This window comes from Bemisia tabaci, chromosome 3, assembly GCF_918797505.1.
Source record: "Bemisia tabaci chromosome 3, PGI_BMITA_v3".
In the NCBI taxonomy this organism is placed as follows: domain Eukaryota; kingdom Metazoa; phylum Arthropoda; class Insecta; order Hemiptera; family Aleyrodidae; genus Bemisia; species Bemisia tabaci.
This window is the reverse complement of record NC_092795.1, coordinates 5084870-5109520: the sequence shown is the minus strand read 5'-3', so window position 1 is coordinate 5109520 and position 24651 is coordinate 5084870. Positions and strand designations below refer to the sequence as shown.

Genomic DNA, 24651 nt, shown 5'->3' with positions numbered 1-24651 from the left:
TTTTTTTTCTTTTTTCTTTCTTTTTTTTTGTTTATTCGCCATCCAATTACGTTACTACAGAATTAAAAATTTACATCAAAAGAAAATAGAACTATCACTAGTGAAAAAAATAAATATAAATAAAAAATGGTTAATCAATTTTTGGGTGGCTGCCGGAATCACAGTTAGGCATAACATCAGCAGCATTCTTGAGTATTGTATGTGCTAACCTGGAGGTCAGGTTGAAAGGAATGAGATGAAAAAAAATAATGGGTTGAAGGAATATGGGGTTATTGAAAATTGAAATGTATGCGAAACTGCAAAAACACGTATCTCGGACACCGCAGACCTTCTGCAGTCGAACAGTGTCGACATACATACAAATGTCGAACAAGTACACAACTCTGTATACTGATGTTAAATTTTAAAAAAAGAAAATGAAAGAATGGAATTGGTGTCTTGGGGGGGGGCAAGTTGCTCCATAAGGGGTGCGAAAAATCACTTACTCTTTCGAAAAACAGCGGATGTAGTCTTTTTTAAAATGACTGTATATCGTTAAGACTTTCTTAAAATTTAAAGTTCTAAAGTTCCTTTTATAGAGGAGGATTTGCTCTTTAATATATTTCTTGACCAAACCTTATTTGCTGCACGAACATCAAAATACACAGCTTAGAAAACCTCGAACGCGATTTTCTCAAAGCTTAAAACTCTACATCCGCTGCTTATATATATCAAATGATTTTATAAATGAATATCTAAGAGAAACAATATTTGGGAAATATTATTTCCTCGGAAGTCAAAATAATATGTAAAAATAGAGGCCTTTGAAATTTATCTCGACAAACGGATTCAGGACACTTTATTAAACAAATAATAAAATAACAACATTGTGACTTCGACTTTATTTTATTTCATAGAATCCTTTTCTTTTCCATTCATTTTAAATCTCTGTTTTCACAATTCTATCCATAACCAACGAACACTTTTAGATAGGTACAATTTTAATTTTCTGTTCGAAAAAAATACAATTTTATCCAAAAAGAAAGGAATATAATAGTTGCTAACAGTGTTTCGTACCTTTCTACATGCAAAACAAGGTATTAAACTTAAGTCGATGCCTTAAAATTAAATATCCTAAAGTCACATAAGCTCTGGCAGAATACGGCATCATCATGCACTGAATTATGATAGATGCACAGGAACAAAGCTGAACAGTTTTCCGTGTGGCATAAACAAAATTTTGAAGGTGCTTTGTATGTACTCTCTTTATAAAAAAGTTCAACTATTCAAGTTTGAGGAGTGTTTCCTCTGATAAATTCAAATATGAGGTACTTAAGGCGTGCCAATCTACAGCGCAAGTTGACGACCGAAGTTGGCTCAAAGATGTACTGAAAGACATTAGTAGAATTTTAGAATTTTTTCTAACGGAACATTAAAACGTTGCTGTTGGTCCTCTACATGCATCGTAGATTTGCGCGCCTTGAAAATGTACTTTGGAGGTGTGAACAACCATTTATCGTAAGCATGATACTTCATTGTGCTTTCAAGTACAAGTCTTTTAGTGTATTTTCCGAAGGAAAGATACACTATTGCGTTCTCCCTCATGGTGGGACCTAGACCTGGGACCATGTAAAGAGCACTGATCTCGAGTCGTAGATCACGAATATATATGTCATTCAGTTTCTGTCATATACAGGGTTATTCAAAAGTTACGCACCACTGGCCATAACTGGCCATAATTAGAACTAAAGTTATGGCCAGTGGTGCGTAAATTTTGAATAACCCTGTATGTATATATGTAGTTAGTTAGTTAGTTTTAGTTAACGACGATCAGCATCTAGGCTATTTACGTCGGGGACTAGGCAATATATGTATGTATGTGAGTGTGTATGTATATATGTATGTATGTATTTCAGCCAGCGTGAGGATTTTTTAGTTTTCAGAGCGTTGAGCGGCAGTTAATTTTTTTTTTATTTTTTGGCAAAATTATGAAAGTAAATACAAAGTGGAACTAAAAAATTATGAAAGTAAATACAATTTGGAACTAAAAAAATTCATATTCTCACAATTAGCCAAAGGCGTATGTTTATAATCTAATAAAAAGAAAACATAAAGCACACAACATTGAGCGCCTGTACATAAAAGTGCAGCGTCGGAAGCGTTGCTAAAGCATCTCGTCTGCTATTCCAAATAGGTACCTACTAATCGCCCTCGCTATGTCAAGTATAGTTGTAGCACTTATAAGTATTGCGTTGAATTATTTTCTCCGATACGCAAACATGAATATTGGTCTCTCGTCACAGATCATTGATACGATCAGAAGAAAAGTAACTCTTCGCTGTTCTCCTTATTTCTTTCAAATGCTTTTTAACCAAACGCTTAGACATTTTGAAGTAACTCTGAACAAATCTAAATTTTCATCGGTAATCAATTTGTATATTCGCTTTTGTCTTTTCGTGGCATATCCATATATTTATTCTGGAATGAAAAAGTAAATTACAGTAACTCAAGCTAGTAAGATACTAAAAATATACAAATTCTTGTATTTTAAGTCGGATATTCGAGCAAGTTTGCTAGGAAACTTGGTGTTTCTCCGAAATTACAGAGCTTTAATTCATGGATTCAACGAGAAAAAAAGTAGGAATCAAGTTGGAATTTCCAGTAATGTCTAATGGATTTTTTTCTAGTTTCACGCTTCAGTACTCGCACAAATGAGCTATTTTTCGTCCGTTAAGATTACTTGCCTGTGAGAGATGAACGAAAAACGGAGCGGCAGTGAAAAGAACGTATGTGAAACTTTTCATTTTCATGCAAAAGAATGGTCAACAACTATCAGTTAGTGTTTTATTCATTCATGAAAAGTGCTGGGAAGAGGGGCATGAGACATTGTAATTTGACTATACTATCGACCCCTGGGTATTACTACCAAAACCAGCACCTATTTTGTCGGCGATTAGCCGAGGGTAAAACCCTCGTTTCCACCGTCCACCACGAGGAGGAACCGACATCAGACGGCAACGCTTCCACCGTCCAACTTACAACTCCCATGGCATTACGTTAATTTGAAATTCAAAATTTTGAAGAAATTTTGAAGAAATTGAGAAGAAATTTTAAAAGCAAAGGCATGGGGCTCATGCCTTTGTTTCACTCGAGATCGGATGCCCTATAGCCGTCCGGACCGACCATTTTCCTCCTTAAGATCTCTTCTCCGTTCTGCTTTTTTTCACACGGACTCCCGCGCGAACGAAGCACAACGGATCTACTCAGTTCCTACGAGATCAGAGGTTTAGTCGAGTGAGATTTAGTAAGGATAACCAGTGACCTCTTCAAGATCTCATGCCATGAAGAGTTGGGTCGCCTCGAGGTCGCGCACCCTCACTCACAACAGTGAACAATTCGCCAATGACCGAATGCAGGGAACTCCTCTACCACCGTGCGATCCAGCAGTGAGACAACAAACTCGTAGCTGGATACTCTCTACAGAGATAGAGATTGCTGAAACTTTGTCCGGCTTGTTCGGCCCAGGAGAACAGAATACCCTGAGCCACGAGGCCCCGGAACTCTCGTGAAGTATTCGGCTCTCCTGCATCAAAACCTACTTCAATCTGCAACATCGCCCCAACCACCAGCCCGTTTGAGAGGCGTCCGACCCTCCGGTTCCGACTTTGCCTGGTCTAAAGTGTCCCGGGGGATGACGGCTTTAGACTTAATGCGCAAGCATCGGCAGATACCGGAGGTTGACCAGAACAGGATTGCCAGGCTTCGATCGGTCACCCCTGCATTTGGTCGCTGACGAATCGCGCAAAGTCGGTCACAGATCGGGATTTTCAGACCACTGTGTACCGGTTGATCCTTGCACCTCGCGGTTCAAGGATATGGCCTAACTACTATCAGTGGTCCTCTGAAGATCATCGTTCCCCTCATGTTCCTCAGGTTCCGCTTGATCTCTTCCGTAAGCCAGGGATATGGGCTAAACCAAGGTAATAACGTACCAAGGTTCAGCTTGATCCAAGGCTGCAATGGATATGGCCTAACATCCAAGTGTGAACAGCCTTGCTGAAGCAAGGCACCGAGGAAGCGGTTGATCCACCCGAGCGAATTAGGGATATGGGCTAACAACCAAGGTAATAACGTACCAAGGATGCGCTTGATCCTAAATTGCTCTATACGAGTGTGAAGAGATATGGGCTAACAACCTGAGGCGAGGGAGGGTGCAGAATCACAACAGGTTTGCCGGCGTTTGGCACGGGTCGGAGACCCGTCCCAGGTCCACCACGAGGAGGCTCCGGCACCAGACCCTCAGCTCTCTCATTTTCATTCATCTCATTTTCATTTCATCTCATTTTCATTTCATCTCATTTTCATTTCATCTCATTATCATTTCATCTCATTATCATTTCATCTCATTATCATTTCATCTCATTATCATTTCATCTCATTATCATTTCATCTCATTATCATTTCATCTCATTATCATTTCATCTCATTATCATTTCATCTCATTATCATTTCATCTCATTATCATTTCATCTCATTATCATTTCATCTCATTATCATTCCCTTTTCAACTCATTTTCATCTCATTTTCATCTCATTTTCATCTCATTATCATTCCCTTTTCAACTCATTTTCATCTCATTTTCATCTCATTTTCATCTCATTTTCATCTCATTTTCATCTCATTTTCATCTCATTTTCATCTCATTTTCATCTCATTTTCATCTCATTTTCATCTCATTTTCATCCCCTTTTCATCCCCTTTTCATCCCCTTTTCATCCCCTTTTCATCCCCTCTTCATCCCCTCTTCATCCCCTCTTCATCCCCTCTTCATCCCCTCTTCATCCCCTCTTCATCCCCTTTTCATCCCCTTTTCATCCCCTTTTCATCCCCTTTTCATCCCCTTTTCATCCCCTTTTCATCCCCTTTTCATCCCCTTTTCATCTCCTCTCCTTCTTATCTCTTTTTCATCTCATCACCTTTCCATCTCATTATCATCTCATTTTCATTTCATCTCCTTTTTATCTCTTTTCCACCTCATCTCCTTTTCATCTCCTTTTTATCTCTATATCATCTATCCCTTTACCCATCTCTATATCTATCTCTATACCTATCTCTACCTATCTCCCCTATCTCTATACCTTTTTATCTCATTTTCATTGCATTCCCTTTTATCTCCTTTTCATCTCTTTTTCATCTCATCTTCTGTTCGTCTCCTTTTCATCTCTTTATTCGTGTCTTAGTGAGGGCATTTACATCCAAGTAATCACTTCCATTTTAGTTCGAATTCGTACCAACAAGATGCAAATGATTCAATATTTATATGAGCTACATTAAATAATTTTTCAATCAATTATACATCTGCATACATATTAAATTTGGAAAGTCCTTTTTTTATTACCTCATCCATTTAAATAGGCGAAGAAAAATGTTGGCATTTGGAAATTTAATAAAATTGTATACGGTAAAGTAAAAACGTATGTGTACATGGGAGTAAAAGGGAGGTATAGATATTTTTATAAAGTTCAGATACTAGTTCAAATAAAGCACAGGCACCGACTGATTAAATTTAATCAAATGCTTCAGTTTAAAGATGGCTCATTAACTTTGGCAAAAACAGTACCGCCACACAGTGGATAGAGTCTATTAGAGCGGTCGGACTTGAAATTTTTGAGTAAACTGCAAATTTTGATGTTTGTATCGTCCCTTTTTAAATTTCAGGGGTGCTTAAAGAAGATTTCACGAGAAAATCAATGGACCCACTTTTAGAGTCTCAAAGTTTTGTTTAAACAGAGTTATAAGCGTTTAAAGTTTCAAAATTTTGTCCGACCTCTCCTATTGACTCGATCCACTGTGCGCCATCTTCTGTAGGATTCGACGTGATATTATCAGGGGCTGCATGTTGTAATGATTGCAAATCAAATGAATTTCGAATGAAAATAACTTTAGATAATGGAGTCCGTCCTTTCTCATCCGTATATCCAGGGCCGGATTTACATGTTTAGCGCCCTAGGCTAAACTTAAGGTGGCGTCCTTAAAAGTAGGCGCTCTCGCGGACCCCCCCCCCCCCTCCAGATCAGAAGGAGGATGTTAGGTGTCAGGAAAATGTTCAAATTCACCTTTAAAATAACACGATTTTAAACAGTTTTGAGGTACGTTTACGTTTGCAAGTTGGTTTTGGAAAATAAAAAGTAACAAAAGACTCGTTAGATTAGAAAAAAAAATTAATTCTCAAAAATTTTGCGCCCTTCAGAATGTTGCGCCCTAGGCTACAGCCTATGTAGCCTATTGGTAAATCCGGCCCTGCGTATATCCCCCATCATGTCTTACCCACAAGTATTCATAATTGAGTTGATATTGCTTTTAAGATGCTAAAAAGCGTAGCTTGCTCCGATGAGCAGTCAGGCTAGGACATAGGTAAATAAGAGCACTGGACGTGCATTGCAACTCTCAATTGTACAGCTGAACTTGCTGTATATTTTCCTTTGATTCAGAAAATTGTTTCTATAAAATCTCCGGGCGAATTCAATAATTAATTTAGACGGTTTGCCATCTCTTCAATTTTTTTATCAGTAACAGTAATCTAATATACCCGGGGCAACACGAATATTGGCAGCACTGCCGACACGCATAACAATTTCACGGGTCTGCTCAGGCGACGCTACGGGGCAAGCAAATGGACACCTTGGGTCTCAAGGGTATTACGACGAGAATATTGTTCAATTGCATCAAACTCTATTTTTAAACTTTCTACTGCACTTTTAGTGTCTCAATTCCACTCTCTACGACGGAATCCCCCCCCCCAAAGTAACTTTTTTCCTTATTCATCCTCTGTTCTATATAATAATTAATTTATGCTAGAGAAAGGGGAATTTTAACCCTAAAACAAAAATCGTATTGATGCAAAAGATAGGAGTAAGGAGCTGTAATTTATTGTTAGGAAAAATAACTACCAATTGTGCAACTATCATTACTAATTAAAAAGATGAGAAACGAAATGAAGATAATCATATGAAATCACATGAATGGATGGGAGTTATTGGTGAAAGAGGAGGGTATAGAATTTTCGTGAGCATTGTGCGTTTGAATTATCAAGAAAAGTTAAGAAAAAAATAGTCCCATACCTACCCATTAGACCTAAACCCATCCACTCTTTAACAAAAACTGAACGAAAAAAAACAGAGATGAGAAAGAGGTTTTAATTATTCGTCCCGACATCATGGACCCCTGCCAACTCAGACATATTTTATCTGCCGAAGGGGTTTTCTCTACCGCCCTCAGGCCTTGCCGTGCACCCGGGTCCTGGGTCATTGGTTTCGGCCTTCAACGGATGCCATGGCTGCCGACCGTCCAACGGAAGTGCAAGCACTACTGCGACCCCAAACCAAAAGCTGCGGTATCGTACGCCCCCCGTTCTAATAATACTGGGCGCTAGAATAATTAAAAACCCTGAGGGGGAGGGACTGAAAAGTAAAGTACGAAAGTTAATTGAATTTTTGTTCTTTTCTACTTTCTCTCCATCCTGTTCTCCTTTCTTTTCTCCTTTTCTCTCGTTACCTCCTGCTCTTCTTCTCTCTTTTCTTCTCTCTTTTCTTCTCTCTTTTCTTCTCTCTTTTCTTCTCTCTTTTCTTCTCTCTTTTCTTCTCTCTTTTCTTCTCTCTTTTCTTCTCTCTTTTCTTCTCTCTTTTCTTCTCTCTTTTCTTCTCTCTTTTCTTCTCTCTTTTCTTCTCTCTTTTCTTCTCTCTTTTCATCTCTCTTTTCATCTCTCTTTTCATCTCTCTTTTCATCTCTCTTTTCATCTCTCTTTTCATCTCTCTTTTCATCTCTCTTTTCATCTCTCTTTTCATCTCTCTTTTCATCTCTCTTTTCATCTCTCTTTTCATCTCCCTTTTCATCTCCCTTTTCATCTCTCTTTTCATCTCTTTTATCATCTCTCTTTTCATCTCTCTTTTCATCCCTCTTTTCATCTCTCCCCCTATCTTTTCTTCTCTCTTTTCTTCTCTTTCTTCTCTCTTTTCATCTATCCCCTTCTCTTTTTTCTCTCTTTTCTACTCTTTTTTTCTACCTCTTTTTCTTCTCTTTTTTTCTGCCTCTTTTTCTTCTCTTCTCTTTTTTTCTCTTTTTTCTACCTCTTTTTCTTCTCTTGTCTTCTATCTCTTTTTCTTCCTCCTCTTCTCTAGCAGAATAAATCTCACTTAATTGAAAAAGTTTTTTGATGCAAGAGGCTACGCATGCAGAATCAATGGCAAATCTTGAGACGTCCAAGCGCTGCAAAATTTATAAATTTATGTTCGAGAAAGGAGCATTGCAGCCCCAGAACGAAAATTGCATAAGTGAAATAATATATTGCTATGGAAATTATTTAACAAGGATGAAACTATCATTACTAATTTACAAAAAGCGGAACGAAATGGAGATTGTCGATAGAATGTAGAATGAAGATATTAATATGACAAATTTCATTTTAAATTTTCTTTATTTTCCAAACGTAGAACACTCACGAAAACTTTAATCATCCCTCTTTCACCAATAACTCCCCTCCATTCAGATGACTTCGCACAATCGAAACGAGATACGCGGTCTAGTAGGTTCACCTTCGTCGTTTGTTAGATTTATCCCTGCCGCTCAGGAATTAAAACACTGAAATCTTTTTGATAACATTACTTTATTCCTAATTATGTAAAATTATATTTTGCAATGAGGAATTAATATTTTAGGCTCATTTTTAAAACAGCGCAAGTGCCATCAATGTTCTTATGTTCTTATGCAGAATGTGTGCTGCTTCTTCTTCTTTATCTTCCTTTTTGTCCAACCCTCCCTCTCCTTGCTATTTTTGTTCTTCATCGTTTCTCTCTTCTTCTAGTTCCTCTTACATCTTTACTTCTTCTCCCTCTTTTCTTTTCCTTGCTCTTGATCATCTTCTTTCTCTTTTCCTTCTTTTCCTTATTATCCTATCTTTTATCTCTCTCTTTTCCTGTCTCTCTTTTCTCTCTTATTTACTCTCTTTGTCTTCCCTCTTTATTCTCTCCTTCCTCTTTTTCTTTATAACTTTCCTCCTCTTTCTTTTCTTTTCTCTCTTCTTCCCTTCCTTCTTTTCTCTCCCTTCCTTTCCCCCTCTTTCTCGCCCCCTCTCCTTTCATCGTTTTCTCTCACTTCGTCTTGCTCTCCTTTCTTTCCTCTCTTCTTCATGCTCTTCTCTCTCCTCTCTTGTCTTGCTTCTTCCTGATTTCCTTTCTCTTCTTTTCTTCCTATTCTTCACTCTCTTCTACCCATTCTTCTCCCTTTCTTTTGTCTCTTTTTCTCCCTCCTCTTTCCATTCTTTTTCCTCTTCTTCTTCCTCTCTTTGCTCTTCCTCCTCTCCCAATTTAATTTTCTCTATACAGATAGGTGCATTTATGAATGATCCACAAATATTAATTCCTTATTACATAATGTATATAGTCAATAGGATTCCCAGGAATAAAAACCCAGTAGCCAGTGATAAACTTCAGACACTAGTTATCACGCAGCCAATGAATGTAACCAAATGCATGAATCTCATTGAACGCTGTAGAAAAACAGGCAATCCATGCATGAGTCAAGAATTCGCCCCATTTAGTCGGCCATTAAATGTATGATTCAAAGTTAATCAAGCTTATATTACAAAAAAAAAAAAAAAAAAAAAAAAAAAAACTAATCAAGAATTAAAAAATCAAAATATCTCATGCCTATCAACTAAACTGCGGATTCAACTAGTTAACCTTAATCTATCAAGCGGTTTTCGTAACGAGAGCGTCAATTGAGGGGCTTGGAAGGCAAGTGGGATGTGTGCAGTTTTTGAAAAAATTGACATGTAAATGATTTTAACTAAAGCTAGTCTCGAAATGCACCGTGTGCAGATTTCACTCCTAAAATCCAATGTTTAAACAGCAAAAAGTGAGTTCAAACTTTCTTGCCGCCATAAGGCTCCGCGTAATTTTGCACAATTAAACACGTATTCCTTGAAATAGTAAAAGCGGGTTTTTCGCAAGTGTCATCCAAGCCCCTTGCCTAAAAGAGGTCAATTTAATCAGTTTTTGAGATTCATGTGTTTACTGCTTTCTATCCCTCTTTTTTAAGTTTGCGTTCGCTGAATAATTGAGGCCTTAATTTTGATTTTTGTAAGTTCCAAAAATACCCTGCAATTTGGAGGGTATACAACCTGCACAGTTATTCATCAATGCAGTTTGTGTGAGCCTATTTGGGGAATGATGCTGAATATATTTGAATTTTTTCTTTCCTTTTGCCGCCATTGCGGAGAATTGGTTGACTTCGCTGAGGGAGGGTTTTTTTTTTTAATTTTCCTCAGACTCGTTCATAGGTAGACAAAGTTAAAACAAAAGAAAATATATCGATTGTGACAAGAACCCCACCATGCTTTAATTCGTGTGGCTTGATGGAAGCCTTCAAGCTAAATTAGTCTAACTCCAAAATAAGGCCGATATATAATATTTCTCTCACGATTCATTTCATTAGATAAAAAACATAAAAGTAAATGCTGCCGATGCAAAACTAACTATTGCTAAACTGAATGCTTCTGGGATTTAGTGAGTAAGTATTCGCTTTCGAAATCTTATGGATTTTGCGAGAAAATTGTGACATTGGCCCCCCTTCTTAGATTGGTCTCCGATATGATATACGAAAATATTGACATTTTTATGACGGGGGTATTTTTTTTTAAGTTTAAAATTTGGCATCGTTGCAACGAAAGGTAAAACAATTTCCCGGTCATATAAATTTCAATATTTACATATCTGATATCGGAGAATAACATACTGAACATTCGGACCAATCGAAGGAGCGGGAGGGGGGGGGGCAATGTCACAATTATTTCGCAAAATCCAAAATTATGAAGCTTGAAACTTTGCAACGATGCAGGGGAGCAAAAGAATTTTCTCAATCATGACAATTTCAGAAAAGTTGTACCGCATATCGGAGATTAATATACTAAAAATTCAGATGAATCCAAAAAGAAATGGGGCAAGGGGGGATTTAAGTGCCCTACATGAGCCTTTTTACCAAAAAAAAGCCTAATAACCTCATAAAATCGCGATTATTTCTCCAGGAGCTCCAACAACCTGTTTCGAAAATGTGGTTTTTAGTATTAGAGAGATCTCCTCTTGACATTTTAGCTCAAATTTGTCGCTCTTGACAAACTTCGGACCCCTTCAGGAGCACCGTGCCGAGTTTGGTAGTTTTCGAACTAAGAGATACAATTATAGGGAACGCGGAATGGAGTTAGACTGATTTTACTAAGATCCGCCTACATGGCGACTGCTTATTGTATCGGTGGTGAGGAAGAATACTGTGCCAGCTCACTTTGAAAAATTGAGAGAATAAACAAAAGGTCGATTCGTTCGCAATTAATTCTGAGAGCAGGAGTTGGAGAGATTTTACCGTGATGAAGCGATGATCCGTGAATTCAGGAGCAGTTAATTCTGAGAGCAAGAGTTTGAGAGATTTTACCGGGAAGAAGCGATGATCCGTAAATTCAGGAGCAGCTCTGATGCAAAGTGAAAATTCTCAGTCTTCGCACGCCGCCTTGACGAATGTTGGAGAGGCCACAAAATAATTACTGCAAAAGAAAGAAAAGAATGCTGGAATAGATACATTCAACATAAAATTGTCATAAATGTAATAATACCGTTCCCGAGGAGCACAGAGCAACGAAAATTTGAAAGAATGGTACAAGTTAATGGAAAGAAATTGCAATATTTTCCCATTTAAATTGCATTATTTTTACATCGTTTGATTAGTAAATTCCCATTTCAAACGATCAAATAGTTCTATGTATAAGGCAGTTAGGAAATTGCAATTAAAAACAAGCGGGAAAGTTCTAATACTGTCGTATTAGAAAAGCACTCAGGTGTTAGTAAATGTATTTAGTGAAGAAAGGAAGTATAAACTCCGTCGACTTGGCTGGGAAATGGAAATAAAACATCAGCTGATAGCAAACAAAGGTTACCAAGGAAACCGTAAACGCGTATTTTCGTTTCCCGAAAATGAGCTCACCGTTGAGCTCATCAGGCGCGTTTTTTTTAGGCTTCATTTAAGTTCAACGATCAATTTCGATAAGAATTACTCTACCGCTAAGAAATTTTCTTATAGACAAACGATCGAAACTACCTGCGCATTACGTTAAAAGCATAAAATACGGTTTTCACAGCTTTATTTATTTTAAAAATGGACCCCCCCCCCCCCAAGAAAAAAGCCTAGACATCGATGAGCTGGTGCGCCATTTAAACGAATTAGCACTAGTATACTAGTACCTACTCTAGAGGCAAGTCGAAATCAAAAAGCGCTGCCTATCGGCTGAGCGCTTAAAAGTGCACCTTATCGCGATTTTACTCCAATAAATTTTAAAAAGAGGAGTCCCTTCAAGCAGAGAATAGACAGCATACGCACCACTCCGATCTGATAGCAGTAACTTGCCATGTAATCGCAATTTATTGGAACATGCGCTGCTTTTAATTGAATCAGTGAGTTCGAAAACACAACAACTCGAAGAAAAAAAATTGTTCAGGAAACACCTAAAACTGCGCAGCGGGCGAGGAAGTTAGTTTAAGAAAAACCTTTTTGAGGTTTCACACCTCGTTCTCACAGACTTTCACATCCTGATTTTTCATTGTCTGCCCTGAAAAATTTTTCGAATCGACCATTTGTCTATTCTCTCAATAACCCTACTATTTCAATTTCTAAGCAGGTAAAACTGAGTATTCACGCAATGGATGAGACCCCCCCCCCCCCCCGCTGACTTGGAGACTTTAACGCGAGGGTACCGAAGGTGGACGCGATACGACTATTTTAACTTCCAAGGTGATAAAATTGCATATCGACAAAATGAAGGAGAATCTCTTCTCAGCTGACTCAAAGACCTTAACGCAGGAGTAGAAAAATTGGATGGGTCAAGAGCAGAGACCGAGACTAGACAACGGGTTCCGCCGCAAGCTCGGTGAGACGCATCGTAGAAAATGCACGCAAAAGTTTCTATGTATGGTAGATATGTAATTCTGATTCCGAGACTTTGAGCTTTGCGCGAAAAATGATCGCGGGGAGCCTGCAAAACTGTAGGTATACTTCACGCATCGCGCCGCGCCATCTCGTCGAGCTTGCGGTGCAACCTGATATCTAGTCTCGCTCTCGGCTTTCTCTCGGCACCCATTCAACTTTTCTACTCCCGCGTTAAGGTCTTTGAGTCAGCCGAGAAGAGATTCTCCTTCATTTTGTCGATAGGCAATTTCATCACCTTGGAAGTCGAAATAGTTGTATCACGCGTCCAACTTTTATAATCCTGCGTTGAAGTCTCTGAGTCAGCGAGGGGAAAAAGTCCCCTATTTTGCGTGAATACGCAATTGAATCTGTCAGTTACAAAAGAACTCAAGCACCAATAATGAGAATTTGAGAAAAACGGTAATAATCGTTTTAATTGACCCCTCAGAAATCTCAGAGCCCTAAAATATTAAAGCAATGAATTAATTAATCTCATTATTAATTAATTTGCGATTTAAAACGGGTTGGTTAATAAAGTTTCAACTGTTATTTTCATGACTCGACGCTTGAGCACTTTTGTAACTGATCGATTCAAGTTTACCCTCTTGGAAATCGAAATGGTTGCGTCACGCGTTTCGTCCCATCCAACTTTCCAACTCAGTGTCAAACCTCTGGGTCAGCGGAAAAGAGACCGAACTCATTGTCATTGTTGCAGATATTCGAGAAAGCTTCTTTGCTTCATAACTAGTACCGGATCTGTGAGAAGGAACCTCATTCTCCGGAGGAAATTTTCCGCAACATTGAACTTAACGCGAAAAAAGATCACGGGAAGCGCCTGCAAAACTGTCGGGATACTTCAAAATAGCACGAGCTCTAGTCTCGATCTCGCCTCTTGACTAGCGCTCGCGGAAAATTCGCATGCACACTTTTTATTGCTTCATCTGAAAGTGCTTAGAGAGCTAATTTCAAAGTATTTTTTATAATTTTTTCCTGATATGGAAAATAGTATAAAAATACATTACAAAGTGAGAAAATGCACCTAGTGATGTCATCTAGCAGCATTTCCCATTTAAATACACGTATTTCAGCAGAATAGATCACTTTGTTATTTATTCTCATACAATTGTTCAATTCATGAATCGAGGGTATCCTTGTGCTCAGTTTACTCACAAGTAGTTTCCACTTAAACACATAAATCATCAAATTTCAGACACCTGCGAATTCTCTATTGTAAGTTTCGAAATGCGCATGCGAAATTTGGAGGACAGCGCGCGCACGAAACTTCGGAAGGTGCACGCAAAAATGAAGCACATTTTCATCAAAACGTAATACATTTTTTATCATCCATTACCCAAGGTTGTAGCCTACGAAATTTTTCCACTGCCTATACAAAATCGTGAAAATTCTGCGCTCCTGGAAGGATCTTAAAAATAATTCTTTCCATTGTGGCATAATTCAGTGCACGAATCGTGTACATTAAATCATCCATAAACGTTTTTATTCATTACTGAAATATGCTTGAAATCTAGATTTACAGAGGCGTTCATTCCATAATCTGTAGATTAGAATCTTAAAGCATCATCCGCGAAGGACTTGAATCATAGATAAGGTCATGTATTTGTTTACAGTTGAACTATCACGAAGATTCTAAATCGGTTTATTGATATCAAAATGCGATTAGATTTTCGCTAAATGATAGAGACAGTTATCGAAGTCTCAGTAGCATTGACTATAAAAGAACGTTGAAAAAGTAGCATTGACTATAAAAGAAAGTTGAAAAAATCGGTAAATTCAACACGGAAAATTCTTAGGAGGGGCCGTTCAAATATTACCTAAGCCATTTTGGCAGACTTATTAACCCCTCTCCCCCCTTGAAACAGGTGCAAAAGTGCTTCAAGCTGAACCTTTCCACCACTGACCAGTTAATATTCACTTAACCAGTTAAATTTCACCACTCACCAGTGAAAGAAAGTCCAACGAAAAGTTTAAATCCGGTATGACTATTGATAGAGATATTCGGGCGACGCACAGTGCGGCCCTCAGTGGACAAAAATCAAAAATTCACAACTCGATATTTGAATATTTTTTTTGGAATCTGTCATCTTAAAGATATTTTTGACTCACAATGATGGTTCATTTTCAAATTTTTTACTCAAAACTACTTTACATTTATGTAGAAAGTATACAGGAAATGGGTCGAGAGTCATACTGGTCCATTAGAAATAGACAGAAAAAATACGACGACTTTAAATGAAGATTTCTCGCTTGAAACGCAAAATGCTCTGGGTGCTTGACATTTTCTTAATCCTCAGATATCCAACTTCAATCCTACCAAAAGGATCTTGCGACTTTTTGCCAAGTTAAAGTTTGGATGTTTCACGTTGCTTTTACAGTTAACACAGGGTTGATTCGAGGTTGCCAACTTTAAATGAAGTTTTCTCGAAAAATACGCATATCCTGGTGATAAACCTTGATATGGCCAAAATGTTTTCCTATGTATGTACTTCTTTCTTCATTTTTTAAAGTTAAGTGTCTTTTACCGATTTTTGTCCGCATCGTCCTAAGGATGCCGCACCGTGCGACGCAACAACGATAGGCTCACACAAATAAAAGAGTGCCTTCAATTTCGAGTGATACTACAACACACACAGAAGCTCGATAAGTCGCATGCTTCATTCCGCACCTGTTTTAATGAGGCCAATGAAGGGGCAAGGGACGAACATTATAATTATTGATGGATTATTAACCTCATATCGACGGTGCAACTCCCAAACCTCGTAGCTCTATTCGCGATGTTGGACGAGGGAACATGACTCCATTCCAAGGTAGCCACATCGACTCAAAATATTAATTAATTTTACTCAAATGTACCTATGAAATTTTTAGTCATTTGTCTGTTTTTTTTTTTTTTTTTTTTTTTTTTATTAAATCTGAGGGGTAATCAGTGAAATTTTCAGATAGAAAAGCCCGAAAATTGTCCTTGTTGATATGCAATTTGCGAGGGGATTTTGGAAACATTCAAATGGAGTTACGTACTTTCAGGATGGGGGGGGGGTGGGGTTCGCATTGACGGAGAAGAGGAAAGTCAATGGACAATAATTACGAGGATTTAGATACTTTGGAAATGCCACACATAAAAAACGATGCAAGGGGAGAAAATAATTTGTCAGGGATAATTGAAAAAAATTAAGACAAATGAATAAATGTTAGCTACAAACTGGAAAAACTGTGAAACTCAAGTAAAATTGGAAATTAAAGCAATGAATTTGAGAGAGGTTAATAACGGTATCCTTAACGACGAATGAGTGTATTGTGGAAGAAAAAGGTAGAGTCTACGCATCATTGGAATGATAACATAATGTGAAAAAGCGGAAATATCGAAACATACGATAGTGTCAGCAAATACGACTACATACCTTCAGCGACTCGTAAGCTCCCAACAGACAAGTTGTGAAGCTGGAAAATCTGAAAAATAAAACATAAAGAAAATAATAATCGAAATGTATCAAAGGGACAGGAGCTATGATTTACGGTGCAAATTGGGAGTCACATTTTCGGGATGGGAGAAAGTAAGTCTGTGCGTCAGATACGGGATTCGGGATTCGGAGTTTTTTAAGTTTATGGATTCAAATAACACGAGTACTTATGAAACGATGCAGATTGCGCAGAAAGAGATATTTGGTGGACATTTTGTCGGTAGAAGTACCTAATCACTGTGACTTGATCCTAAAAATCGTCTTAAACACAAATAAAACACTAGGTAAAGCGCACGATTTGCGATTCTTGAGGCCAGGTTCATGATGCCAAAACAAGTGAGGACATTCATTTCCATCTTACTTATGTACAGGATACTTCCCTCATTCCTACATCTCCTCTCTGGAGTGCAAAAAATAATAAAAAAACATTGATTTCCACCCTCCATATAGTATCTACGAATAGCGAAAAAAGCAAATTTTGACTTGACGCCCCCAGAACGCGCGGTTCTTTTCGTATAAATACTTAGGTGCTTGTTTTGAATTACATTACACCTTAGGTGATACCCAATTTAGGTATTCAAAGGATCACACCCTATGAATTTTTTAATCATTGCGAAATTTTGCGTCGATTGAAAACTTGGAGAAAAAAACAAAACAGTAAATATAGAGTATCATAAAGACCCATTTTAAGAGGACAAAATAAAAAACACCAGCCGATTGTCCCGACAGTCAGACTGTTCATAGAAACATGAATTTAAGACACTCACTCTGAAATAGGTAACGCTGAAGCTGCTAATTTTTCACGATTAGGAGAGAGTTAAGCACATGTAAAGTCACTTATGAATTTCGCGAGCGCAAACGGAGCCTTCGGAAACGCCCCTGAAAGTCCACAAAAACCACAGATGGTGCGGTGCACACTGGATTTCAACACAAGGGTGAACTGATCGTATCAAGAAATTGTTACTAAGAAAATGCCTTTCTCACCACGATTATGTTTAGCGATGATATGCTCAAATGCACATGACACCTTGAAATTGCCTCAAAACACAGTTGACAAGCACTTCAAGAGGAGCAGCACAACCGTAAAAGAAACGTTTTGACGATTAGCGATCAGGTTTTGAATTTTAAGAGAGGCTACTGTCACCGATCGAATACTGCGCGTAGGTAGCGGTGGGAGGCAATCTCTGAACTAGACTGAACAGGCAAGTGGCAAAGGAAAATGCCATAGGCCGGGCATCGTTGGAAGGGAGGGGGGTTTCGCACGTGTGCTCGGACGATCTGAAACCACCGGGACTTTTCCGCCGTGCTGAGGAGAAACGCCGTAGGAACCTTCAGGCGTTGCCAAATTCCCTTTGGTATAACACGAATTTCCTGGTAAACTTATGAATAATTTCCTTCCAATTTTTCAGATAATTTTGCTCGCAAGTTTACCTAACGTTCCTGAAAATTTCAAGGAAAAATATTCATAACTTTTCTCAAAAATAAACATTTTATTGAGGGAAATTTGGCAACTCTTGAATGTTCATACGGCGTTCTTCCTTAGCACGGCAATTTTGGTCTGTCGAAAGACGTGTGAGGGTGTGCGTGCGTGTGTGTGTGTGTGTGTGTGTGTGTGTGTGTGTGTGTGTGTGTGGGCCCAGCCCACCTCCTACCCTTGACGTTTCAGAGTTCCAGAGACATTTCGCCGGACGGGAAACCGATAAGCCTCTTTGTCGCTCTGTATTATGTAATTGTTTCAAAGTTAGAGAAATCAATTTGGCAGTTCCACCTGCCTTTTCAGGCCGGTTCCATTGTAACCCTGTCTAGACTCTGCCATCTGTCTAAGATTTCCTGTTAATGAAAACAAGCTGTCCAGCTCTCTTTTTGACGACGCCGACACGACACGACGCGACAGGACGGACGTAAGGAATTGATTTTTCCAACTGGCCAGCGCAGCGTTGCAAACATGGAAGGGGGTGGGGGGGGCTGAAAGGAACCTAAAAACGACCTCTCTTACAGCACGGATGGCTCGAACGAAGTCTGTAAAAACTCGCAACCCCTATATCCTAAAGCGGTAAACTACCCTGGAATACTTTAGAAAAACATGAAAATCGGTCATTGATTGCATTGAAATTTTTTTCCGAGTGAAAAATACTTTTTGCACCGTATTTTGGTTCAAATATTCCGCAGGTCTGCAAAAAGGATTGTTGGGACTATGATGGTTGAATCTTATCTAATCTCCCTCAATACCCACCGATTTCCGGGAAACTGATATTTTACTCAAGACGAGCTTTTCCGAGAGAAATTCAATGTACTGCGAATTTCATGCTTTTTAGCCGGTTTCCCCTGCCGAGAAACTGTATAATGAGAAAACGGCTTATAATGTAAATATATATCGTTCGCAAGTCGCACAGTGCAACGGAAATATTGAAATTAAATTGCAATTTGATTTTAACACAATTGTAATTTTTTTACCATCAAATTGCAATATTTTTACATAATTTATTCGATTTATGCCGATTTTAAACGATCAACAAAATGAGCTCCATGTGTCAGAAAGATAGGCAATATGCAATGCAATGAAAAATTGAAACTTATTTCAATTTTATTGCAATGAGTGTCAATGAATGGGGCCCCTTTAAATAGGAACTAGGCAACATACACAACACTCAGTTGAATTGTAATATTTTTACTACACAACACTTAGTTGAATTGTAATATTTTTACTATGTAGTTGCTACTTATTGCAATCTGTGCTACTTGGGATTTTATTTTGTAATTCTTACTCAACGCGATTATTATACATTACATGTCATTATTAAATGTCATATTAATGTGAAAAATTAAAAACGTAAACGCGTAAAAAATGAGGATGAACACGAGACCAGTCTATCTATAAGACGTCGTTGCTCGGGTCAAAGTTCATGTCGATTTTCTCTGCAAGACTGTACTTCATCAACACACTGCTCTTCCTGAAAATGGCCTTCCAGAACCTGAGGTTTAAAAGGGATCGCAGGAAATCAAAACGTACATCTTTAACTCAAAAATTCAACCAATTACTGTATCATCACATTTACGTCCATCCCATAGGATTGAAAACAGGACAAATCAAAAAAAACAACAACACCCCTCCCCCCTTGAGGACTCATGAGTCATAGAGGCTGTACGCGGCCACATATCTTTCGAATAATCAAAATATTTTGCGATCCAGGCAAGTGACTTACTGAGGCAACATTGTGGGGGTAAGCGTAAGAAGAAAACTAATAATGACTTCCAAAACGATATCCTCAAACCGAAAATTATGAAAGAAAGGCTACAGATACCTAACTTATACAATGGCAACCGACGTGACAAAATAGTAACTTCATTGATTGTGAAACTCCCAGGAGTAAAAAAATCTCGTGGAAATCAATAGAGAAAATCGCCCCTCATGGACTCTCAAATCAGGTTCTGTACGTGACAACTTTTCGTCTAAGGTGATTCGATGGACGCCATATTGTGTGTCAGAACGGCATGCGATATATCGCACCAATTGTTTCCATTTTTTCAGCTACTCGTCATTTTTCTCCAGTTTTGAGATCGCAATTCTGTTGTCAGGAGACTTTTAAAGCACTCACTTACCAATTTTAACAAAGAAATCCAACGTAATAAAGGCGTGGTTTTTTTAGAGAGAAAATATCGCATTCGAGTGCAGTTTCGATATCAGTATCGAATGCGATGTTTTCTCTCTGAAAAAACCACGCCTTTATTACGTTGAATTTCTTGGTTAAAATTGGTAAGTGAGTGTTTTAGTCTCCTGACAACAGAATTGCGATCTCAAAATTGGAGAAAAACGACGAGTAGCTGAAAAAATGGAGACAATTGGTGCGATATATCGCATGCCGTTCTGACACACAATATGGCGTCCATCGAATCACCGTAATAAGGAAAATTGAAGCGCTGAGTGTAAACTGGGTATTTCTTAGTTGCGATGTCTTAGGATCTCCGTTAACGTTTCATCCACTAAAATTAAAGCAAATAGATGAAATGCGTTAAAATTTTACTGAATCCTCTTTAACATTTTACAGTGTTGAAAATTAAAACTTTAGAAAATTTGCCTAGTAATTTCACCTCCAAAATATAAATTGAGAATGAAGATACTTTAACACCGCAACCAAAAAATGCCCTTCCTGCACCTAACCCTTCAATTTTTTATGATATGAGCAAGTGACTTACCAAATTAACCCTAAATGGTTCATGAACAAACTGACTTCCAACATGATATCTCCAAACCGAATATCACGGAAATATCACGGAAAAACGGCTACTGGAAACTTACACAGTGACAACGGATAAAAGTGTTTTCATTCGACTCAAAAGCGACTCAGCAAAAAATCGAATTGGACAGAATACGTTGTGTTTCAAAATAATCAATAGTGGGGCGAAGAATCACCGAACTTGACTAAAACATCAGCTCCTCAAAATCACAAGCCACTTAAACGGACTGAACCGTTACATCCAACTTCACGCACCAGACTGCCGCCGCAAGACGTTTCACGTATCGTCTCCAATCAGTCTCTGGTAAGGGGGGAGGGGGCTATGGGTGGTCAGATAAGCCGAACATCCGCTCGGTAGAATCTCTGTCTGGTCGTTTGGCGACAGGTATGTATGTACCACCCCACCACCGCACCGCGGCCGCGGCCGGCCCGGCCGGCCGGTATCGGAAAAAATTCTCTTATCGAGACTCTGATGAAAAAGGAAATCGGCAGCATATGTATAAAAGGGATAAAGCCTGGGTTTTGTCGAAGTGGCGATGACAAAATATCAGGGGGAAAACTTAGGCAAGGAAGGGCGGGACGCATAGTCACACCTATGCCCAAAACACGAATCTCTAGCTCCGTTGCTACAAAGAACAAAGTAAAGCAAGAGGACGAAACAAAGATGCAATTAAAGTGTTGGGCGCAGAAAGGGTATTTCTTGGTTGCGGTGTTTCAGAATCTCTACGGTTCCTAAGTAATTTATATTTTAGAGAGGAAACTGTTGGGTGCAATTGTTTCGTGGTTCGAGAAAATCAAAACGAACTAAATGGGAGCATATTGTTCTAGGCCTCCGCAATTTTCTGCAATGCGCTGGGTTTTCGAAAAAAGATCATACATCATAATAACAACACACCGCTGGTCAAAATTTTGTGGAATTTTTAGTTAATTGAGTTTTGGGGCGCAGAAAGGGTATTTCTCACTGGAGAGAAAAACGCATCTGATCTAGAGTCCAGACTCTTAAAAACATCGACAAGAAAAAATACTCTTGATTCAATCAGATATTAGCTTAAATCAAGAACCAAGCCTCTTAATTTGAGCGGATTTCCTTTTGATATAAGCTTAAATCTGATTGAATCAAGAGTCCCTTTTCTTGTCAATGTTTTCAAGAGTCTGAATGCTAGATCCATGTGTTTTTTTCCAATGCTTGGTTGCGGTGTTTCAGATTCCCCACTGCTAATGTATATTTAGAGATGAAATTATTGGGTGAATTTTCTGAAACTTTCAATTTTAAGCATCGTGAAATCATAAAGGAAATTCAGCAAAAGTGTCAACGAATTCCATGAATTTGCTTTAGTCGAGATCCTAAGACACCGTAACCAAGAAATGCCCTTCCTGCATTCAGCACTTTAATTTTAGAACGTGTGCTAGAGTCGCAATCCTCACCAGAGTTGGAAATCTGAGAAATCTAACAAAAAAGTCTCACCCTCCACAATTTTTGCACTCCTGTAAATAATCGCCTCCCGAAGACTTTCAAGTGTCTTACAATGCCATGCTGAGGAAAAACGCTGTATAAACAATAAACCTTCAAGCGTTGCCATTTCCAATCGATAAAATACGAATTTCCGGGTACAAACTTATGAATATTTTTCGTCCAATTTTTCAGATAATGTTGATTGCAATTTTACCTCAAGTTCCCGAAAATTTCCAGGAAAATTATTCCTAGCTTCCTTAAAAAATAAACCTTTTACTGAGGGAAATTTTCCCACTCTCGAATGTTCATACGGCAATTCGTACGTTCTTCCTTAGCACGGCAGTATACTACACATAAGCACATCTCCTTCGAAGAAATACAATTTTCAGTGATATAAATGCAAGCAACTCACCAAATTAATACTGCCGAAGCGCAGACTCAGAGATAGAATGACTTCCAAAACGACACCCTCCGACTGAATATCATGGAGTATCACGAAAAAAGGCTACCGAAAACTCTTACAATGACAACCGACAGGAGTGAGAAAACACCAACTCCACCAACGGTGATACTTAGCAAACTATCGAATTAGACAGGAAAAGAAGAGTTTCAAAATCACAAGTTCTTTTATCGGGGCGGCGAATTATCGAAGTTTACAGGTAAAATTAGCTCCTCAAAATCACAAGCTAAAGAATGAAGGTGAACCGTCTCCTTCGGTCCAACATGCCCGACTGCGGCACGTGCACGACGTTTTACTTGACGCGGCCGACCAGTCTCGGAGGGGGAGGAAGACTATCATAGGGGCAGGGATGCTCACTGCGTATTCAGGTAGGCAGAATCTCAGTTTTGGCGACCGACTGGCGGCGAGGGTGTCGGAGAAAATTCTCTTATCGAGACGGACTGATCACATCCCCCCCCCCCCCCCCCTCGAGCACGAAAGTCAATTCATTCTACCTTGCTGAGGAAAACCGCTGTTTGTGAAAGTTGCCAAATGTCCGTCTATAAAACGTTTGTTCTTAAGGAGGAATATTATCTTTTGAAATGTTTAGATTCTTTAAATCTGATCGCAGATAAAATCCTCTGAAAAAATAAGAGGAAAAAATTGACTACTTTCCTTGAAAATTCGTACTTCAACCGCGAAAATTTGGCAACGTCTGAACGCACATGCGACGTTCTCCCTCAAAACGGCCATAGGCGCAATCCAGCAATTTGGCAACACCGGATTTCCTCCATTTAAACCTATGTTAAATAATCGATTCTTTTCGGAGCACCTCACCTCTCCGGGAATCGATACATTTCCATAGGTTTAAATGGAGAAAACACAATATTGCGAATTTGCTGGATCTGCCAATGAGAACGGCAGCTACGTTACGAAGTATTATGTGGCGCGAGAAGAGGGTTAGCCCAAGGAGGCCACTGCATCCGAATATAGGAATAAAAATAGGTGGGGGTAATGTTGTGCGGCAGGAACAGTTGTAAGGCAGGCAGATTGTAAGTTTCGTTGGGAAGGAAAGGTAAGCAGATTTGAAAACAAATTCTGCAAAACCGACCTCAAAACTTTGAAAGTTCCGCCATAAAAGTGTTACATTATCAATCTAATGTGAGGGGGGGGGGGGGGATCTGCCTCTCATGAGCTATAATATGCGCTATAATGATGGAGCCGATGTGACTGATAGGGAAAGGACTTAAAAGCTAAGATCTGTTGCCAATTTCCTTGGAAAACCATATCAGTGCGGAATTTTGAGTTTTTTTAACTATAATAATTGGTCACGCGTGGAACTTCATGAAATTTCGATCCGAAAATTTGTTAATGCGCCATGAATAAAGAGTTGTTTTACTGAAAAAAATATATACGAGATATTCCAAAAGTTCTTAGCAGTCGTTGGTAGGTAGATCCAGGTAGAATTTCTACCTTTCAAAATCTATATTTTGAAATTGTGATCCAGATATTCGTTCTTACCTCACACAATGTCCTTATGCAGGGTATCCTTCAGTTCCGTGCATGTGGTCCGAACTTTCGGCAAAAACTAGCGGAGGGCAGGGTTGTTCGACTGTTCACATCATCGCTTTTTCTCGCAAGAAGATTCGCCGAAAGAAATTACTGAAATGAAACACCGAACACAAACCAAACTGATGGTAATGCACTTCGATTGCAATTTTTCACAAGCGGTTTTTGACATTAACCTTTTTCTCTCAAGTTTTCACACGGGGACCGGAGATGAATAAAATTTCTGACAGTATATCAAGAGACATTTCACAATCTCATGTTAGAAGTTCAAAATGATTCTAACTTTGTAATCTACGGACTTGTTTAACCACTTTACTCACACACCCACGCCACGGCTACTCAACTGCAACTACTCGGGCCACCAGAACTTCCGAGCTCTCGAGCTTTTCAACGTTTTCCTTATTCACCCCAAAGGCGTGGCTTCAGTTCCGAAAATTTCCCCTTTTTTTGGATTCCCCAAGTGAAAACGGTACATGCACACGAAAGAGAAAGCC

General features: G+C 38.8%; 1 protein-coding gene across 1 annotated transcript in view; it reads left to right on the top strand.

Moving 5' to 3' along the window:
* LOC109043335 (armadillo repeat-containing protein 2) overlaps positions 1-24651 on the top strand; it is a 60945-nt gene that overhangs the window by 1835 nt on the left and 34459 nt on the right. The window lies entirely within an intron of this gene.